We start from the raw sequence: 6,657 nt of genomic DNA, 5'->3' as shown, positions 1-6,657 counted from the left end.
AATTATGTTCTTTGCAAATGTAGTTGGCTGTTAACATATATGGATTCTAGTGCAGCAGATTCCACTAGATTTTGCAGAAATATGCTAATACTGTCACTACTTCTTCACTTTATTATATCTTGCTATTCTAGTGAATTTTGGAGAAATATGCCAATTTTGCTCTTTAGATTTGTCTTCTGTGCCATCCTATTGAATCTTTTGGCTATACATGGTAACCCATGGCTTGTGACTTGATAGGTGGCGCACAGACGTAAAGTGAATTTAAAAAGAAGAAGTTGAGTGTTGAGGATGCTCTAATGCAATGGAGGTGAGTTAATCGATGTTGTGTTACTAATAAAACTAGTTGAGTGTCCGTGCGTTGCCACAGGTTAATAATAAATGTTAACGATCAAAGAATTATTTTGTTTCAAAAACATGTGTTAAACATGATAACATTTAGTTTGTATTCATATATGGCAGCAGTTGTCTCTCTCACACGTATCCTCCTTACACCTCCTTCCCCTCAATCTTCATTCTCATCGTCGTGTTTAATCTCTCCTCTCAAATTATTATTTTTCAATAGTGTATATTTTTCTACTCTTTTTTTTTGCAAACAATCAATTGAATAAATATAGAGGAATAACTTCCCCTCAACCTTGATTCTCATCATCGTGTTTAATGTTTCCCTTCAAATTCTTATTTTTCAACCGTGTATTTTTTTATCAACTCAAAAGATTCTTCTAATGTCTTTTTTCGCGAACAATCAATTGAATAAATAGAGAGGAACAATTTCATTGTCAGTATTTTCATTTTTAGTAATACACGTAAAGTTTAGAACTGACTTGGTACAAATTTGATCTAAACAATTTTACCAATAAGTATCAATAAGTTATGATTCAACTGCTGCCTTGAGTTCCTGTTTGAGCCCATCGATGAAATGAGTTAGAACGCTAGGTCTGCATGTTGATCTCATACCTGCTCAGTGATCGCCACCTTAGGTGAGCACCATGATGATGTGCATCAGCCACTCCCACATGCTTTCCATGGGTACAACAAGAATCCTATTATGAATAGTGGATTTGAATGGAGTTTGTCACAGCCTTCCTCCAAATCAAGCAAAAGTGGATCAGTGTCTTGCACCAAATCAACCCCAAAGAGGATTAGCTACCTTATCAATTTTCCATGTCTCTTCCTCATGTGAACAAGAGTAGTGAAAGTGCGATTCCAACCAAAATAAAGTTTTGATACCAACTTTTGAACCAACCTATTGTTTGGGAGGATCAGAACACGCATGTGAATGACAAGAAATTTGGAAGGGAAGAATGGAATTAGAGTTCATATATGTGGCGGGTGGGATTCAAAATTCTATTCATCATCAACGCCTCACCTTCCAATAGTAGCGCATCAAATAACCCACAGACTCCACAAGCACACATACAATGCTCACGCAAGCAAACATACAACGCTCACGCCAGTCTGATTCTAACATCGGAAACACATTGTGCTACCCCATCTGCTCCATTGAAGAAATGGCGCCGACAGTGTTGAGGTGGCCGAGGGCATCGGTCATCGACATGGTTGCTGCAGTCAGAAACAGCTGAGATGGTGAGCTAGAAGACTAATATAGACATACTTTAGAGTGTACATTCACTCATTTTGTCCGTATGTAGTCCCCTAATGAAATCTCTAAAAAGACTTATATTTAGGAACGGAGGGAGTAGTTGATACCTATGACTACTCTATCTATTCTTGATCTTTGATAGAAGGACAAGAGATACGGCCACAATCCTCTAGGATTATGCTATTCTTGTAACATACAACAACTTTGAAAATCTTAATGGTAAATCAAATGGTTCACATTTTTAGAGTTGAGTTTAGTATCCCAATATCATATGATAAGTAGAATAACATCTCCAATGCAAAAATAACCAAGAGATTTTGTTCTTACTAAATATATAAGGTGATAAGCTCTCCATCTAGCTCCAGAAGGTGACTGACTGTCTCTGCCCAAGCCAGCCTCATTCCCGGATCAAGTGCATAAAAGAACATGTGTGAATTAATAAAGATGATCTAAACTGCCTCCAGAACAACAAATAAGCAAGACAAGTTGACACATACATATAATCGAAAGATGTCAAATGGTTCACTTGATCTCCACTTGAAGAAATCAGCAACCAGTAAAGTAAAAAAAACTGCATTTGGCAAAGATGATGACCACTACAGCGCCTACGCCTGGAAATTTCGTCCTTATTCCAATAGTGAGCAACAACTGTGGAGATCTGTGTTGGCTCTTGATTCGTTCTCATCCTTATTCTGCTGGATGAATTACTGACAGCAACCAGGGTGGTATATATCTTCAGCAGCACCATCTACGCAGTGAGAAGAAAGAAGATGGTGAATTGGCTATTAGAACGAAACAAGGGACTGTTAAGCAGATGCATGTAAACACTTCCAAAGAATAAGACGACATGTGCATCGATGTAGAATCAAGACTATAGAAGTAATTGAAATGTAATTCCCCCTCGCAACTAATAAAAGTACAGTTGCAAAGATGTAGAATAAGATGTGCTGGTGTGGCGTGAATAAATGAAGAAATGTATTTTCATTTAGAAATCTTACTTTGATTGGCTTGGCAGCTGGGAACGTGCTCCTCTCTTTTTCTTACACTCGGCACTATTAACATGAGTCGTCAACAGCCCTGGCCCTTGTGCACCTTAGTATTGAACTCTCTTTTTACAGTGTCTACATTCTACCTGCATAGTCTTTCCATTATCATCTTTTATGTCTTCAAAACCATCCCACGCCTTGGACCCTTTTTTTGTCACGACTGCTTCTCGGCGGTATATTATTAACCCCACTCGATGTGCCATGATCTACTCCCTCTGCTTCATGCATGCCTTCATGCTCGTGCAAAGGAACTGCACCAAAAGAAGAACGCTATTAGTGTGGTGATCAGTCCTGATGGTAATACTATCGAAGGCGTAGCGATAGGACATGTTGGACAAAGAAGGTAGAGGGTGTTGGCCTGTTGGGAGATGGACATGTTGTGACTGAAACAGAGCTAATTTGATGCTTGATATGATCAACCATGTCAAGGACTTGTGTTCGACAACCCAATTTTTTTGAATTCTAAGGGCAACTCTAGTCGACATCAATAAGTTACTATACTAAAGGGGTAAGTGTTTGCTTTTTCTTGTTTATTTGACTTTTTTTTATCATCCTGTGAAATTTACCGCTTAAGACCACATAAATATTTCCAGCTGGGTACAGTACTCACCGCTGATATTTTCTCTTCTTCATCCCTTCTGGAAGAGATAACAAGAGAGAATCACAAGGAGAGTTGGCTGTTCGTCTGTGTCAATCCATCCCTACCATGCCACCCCCATTGTTGACCGCTGCGGTTCGTCACAGGCCATCGCCGATGCATCTCCCTGGCCGCGCTTCCACCGCCACCCACCATGCTATCTTTCCATTCTAGAGGGTCGCAGAAATCACTGTTGTTGATGGCATTCTATTTGGCTTTCTTCAGTAAATAAAGGTGATATTATCTAAGGCTTACGTCCCTTTTATCCTATTTAATTTATTAATTGATATCCGGATGTGTTGCCGGGAAGACTGCTCTAAATGGAATATATATTTTCAAAGCTTCAGTGCTCTGTCTTGACTTTCTTTCTTTTGGACAAGCCCCATTGCTTGGTGCTTGCTGCACAGATATACTATGTATGATATGCATGTCGTTAGAATGTAATTACTACCATCTCTTTGTTGATATGTCCAGTTTACAAGATATGTTATCTCTCTAATAAACTTTGGTTTTAGGTTCGTGACAGAGGTTTTGACTGAAGATTTTACAGTTTGGTCATCAAGTTAAGTCCATCAGTCACATTATTCACACAAAATTTTAGATAATGATCAGTTGCTCTACTACCTATGATGTCTTCATTAGTTCCTGTGTTTAGGTTTTTTATTCTAGTTAGATGTAAAAAAGATATATCAAACAATGGCTAGCGTGCACACTTTACCCAGTGATATTGGTCAGATGATTCATGCCTTCTCAACTGGAATTTCATGCTCCATCTCATTCTCACTTACTTTCTCAACTGGAAGCAAACCTAAGAAAATGAAAATACAGATCAACAAGAGAAATATTTGTACTTCGTTTCAACTAAAAAGAAGAAAATAAATTCATTATACAAAATAAATTAGACTTAAACCTTATATTGCAGTGTCCACAACGGGCTTACGCAAAGTACGAACGGCCTCCGCCACAGGCGTGGCATACCGTCGTGCTTCTTTGGCGCTAGTAAATGTCTAATTCCACAAAAAAAAATGTTGTTTCAAGGCTTTAACCCACTCTAATTGACCGACTGTCACGATGACTGGTGGCAATGAATGGTCACATCGAGGTGTTGTCATCAAGTAAGCATGTCGATCCCACCAGTGGGTCATGTCAATGAACAATGCTCTCCCGATCTGAACTAATTTATTCCCAGGTGGCCTCTGCAGAACCAACAGCTTAGAATCATTAATCAGACGGAATCCAGGAGAGGGGAGATGGAAATGGAAGAAGCAAGCAGAGAGGTGGGAGGTGGGTGTACCGAAGGCGAGTTGGGATGGCTTGGCCCTGACGGTGTTGCGGGCGAGGAGGCGGCAGAAGGTCAGGGTGCGGTCGCCCTCCAGCCATGTCCCCAGCAGCTTAACCCCTTCCTGTAAACCTGAAGAGCAAATGAAAAAAAGGAAATTAGCAATGATAGTAAAACATAAAGCAACAGCTAATAATGTGAGGGAAGATCAACCATACCAGTCTACGTAAACCACGGCCAGAATTTGGGACATAAGCATTCACCACGTAAAAGTTCTCAAACTCCAAAGTAATAACCCTGTCCTCCTGATCATGTTCAGCTATGCCAATTCCTTATTGGACAGAGATTGGTTTTACCTGTGAGGGCAATGCAAGGCACAAATCAAAACCAAATGATATGCTATGTCTATTAAGTATGCAGAGTGAAATGAGTCTTGAGCATTAACCAAAAGAAATACCATACCCTTGAAATTACTCCAGTCCCTGAATAGTCAAGCCTCGCGACACTGCATGGCCAATAGTTATACTCATACCCTGGTATCAGGTTCTTGAATTGAAATCTTTAACATCACCCTCCTGAAAACAGAACGAAAACACATTCATCACACTGGAATACCTGCAATCCACCATGTCAGGTGGCATAACCCAGGATCTACCAAAAGATGAAGCTAGGGAACGCTGTAAGCTAAAAGTGAACTGGTAGAAACAAGAAAACTTGCCTTCAAATGTGTCTCTTGAAGACACAACACATCAAAATTCTCCCTCTGAGCCAACGCAGTAGAGAAACCTCCTGACTGTACAATATTGCTCAGCCCATTGACATTCCAGGATAGAATCTTCATCTGCTTGGTGTCGCCGCTCAATGGTGGAGGCCTCATGGTCTTTGGATTGTACGCCACCCATCCTGGTAACTTCTTACTGTGGGAAAGTCGAGTCCAGGGCTCCTGCCTGCTCGTCATGTTTGCCTGATTCCAAAAACTGTGTATGCAGCCATCAGTACAAAGAAGGACTTCTGAACAACATAAGAATATTGTATTCGCTAAATTGCCATTCCAAGACTAAAGCAAATTCTGTTTGCAACGTTATGATTCTTGCAGAAGTTATGCAGGAACAAAGATGACATTTGATCACAAAAGCAATGTTTCGTCAGAAATCAAGCTACAGTCATGTGTAACAACTATATTTCCTTAAACAAGATCTTCTACCGTACAAGAATCTGAACCAAAAGCATTATCAGAGAATAAGCGAACTAATCCAGGGTAAATAAACTAAATAAGAAAACAAGAGAACTTATCAGAAACATGATTTCCTACCTAGTATACACCAAAAGTATTCAGCTGCTTTCAGTTCCAAATAAGAACACGGATTGATCGAAACTATCCCTTCGGGGGGTAGGCTTCGCGCGAGGACGTGCGGGCCAGCGCCGCCGAGACAAGCTCCTGCGGCAGGCGCGCGATCTTGCAGGCCACCCACATCGGTTCCTCCGCCCGTAGGCCGGCCGGAAGCGGAGAGAGAGATGGGATCGGGAGCGACGAGGTGGGGTGCAGGAGATGAGGAGGTCGGGTGCGTCGGGGACGTGTGTTCGTGGGTAGTTGATTCTTGGGTGGGATCGCGATTACGTGGGAGGTGGGATCGCTTGCCCATTTTTTCTTTAAGTGGGAGGTGGGATCTCTCGGAGGTCGAACCATCCAGCTGGTTGAACGATCATGATGTTTGATCCTGCTTTAATAATAGAGATGTCTGAGATCTTAGTTTTCTCTTACCTTGAATCAAACCAAAGAGGAGACACACATTATTTCAGTATCATCTTCTCTTGAAGAGTTTACGTTTCCTCTTCCTTTGAGATTAATCATTAGTTTAAGATAAATTTGAGATTATTCACATGACTTACCATGGGGGAGGTGCAGATTTGTTGGTACTCACAAGTGAAGAACTATAAAAGAACCTCCCCATGTCATGTGTTTCTTTTTCTCTCCCTAATAATAAAGCAAGGATCGCTTCTGTCTTCGGTCGTCGGCACTTTTGCATAAAAGTCTCTCCGGTCCTAGGTATTCAACCCGTAGTCCTGTTTGAAGTGGATACTTTGAGAAAAAACA

The 6,657-nt window shown here is 40.9% G+C and overlaps 1 pseudogene across 1 annotated transcript; it reads right to left on the bottom strand.

Moving 5' to 3' along the window:
* Positions 1-1,324: 1,324 nt before the first annotated feature.
* Positions 1,325-6,190, bottom strand: LOC123403892 (annotated as a pseudogene). Its single transcript, XR_006611586.1, has 10 exons — positions 5,875-6,190; positions 5,281-5,539; positions 5,025-5,137; positions 4,781-4,918; positions 4,578-4,694; positions 4,194-4,479; positions 4,002-4,091; positions 2,599-2,897; positions 1,928-2,348; positions 1,325-1,560 (listed from the first exon to the last, which is right to left on the bottom strand). The product of XR_006611586.1 is annotated as a DNA-(apurinic or apyrimidinic site) endonuclease, chloroplastic-like (transcript).
* Positions 6,191-6,657: the final 467 nt, after the last annotated feature.

This window comes from Hordeum vulgare, chromosome 6H (genome assembly GCF_904849725.1).
Source record: "Hordeum vulgare subsp. vulgare chromosome 6H, MorexV3_pseudomolecules_assembly, whole genome shotgun sequence".
NCBI classification, from domain to species: domain Eukaryota; kingdom Viridiplantae; phylum Streptophyta; class Magnoliopsida; order Poales; family Poaceae; genus Hordeum; species Hordeum vulgare.
The sequence above is the reverse complement of the archived record's forward strand: the minus strand, read 5'-3'. Positions and strand labels throughout refer to the sequence as shown.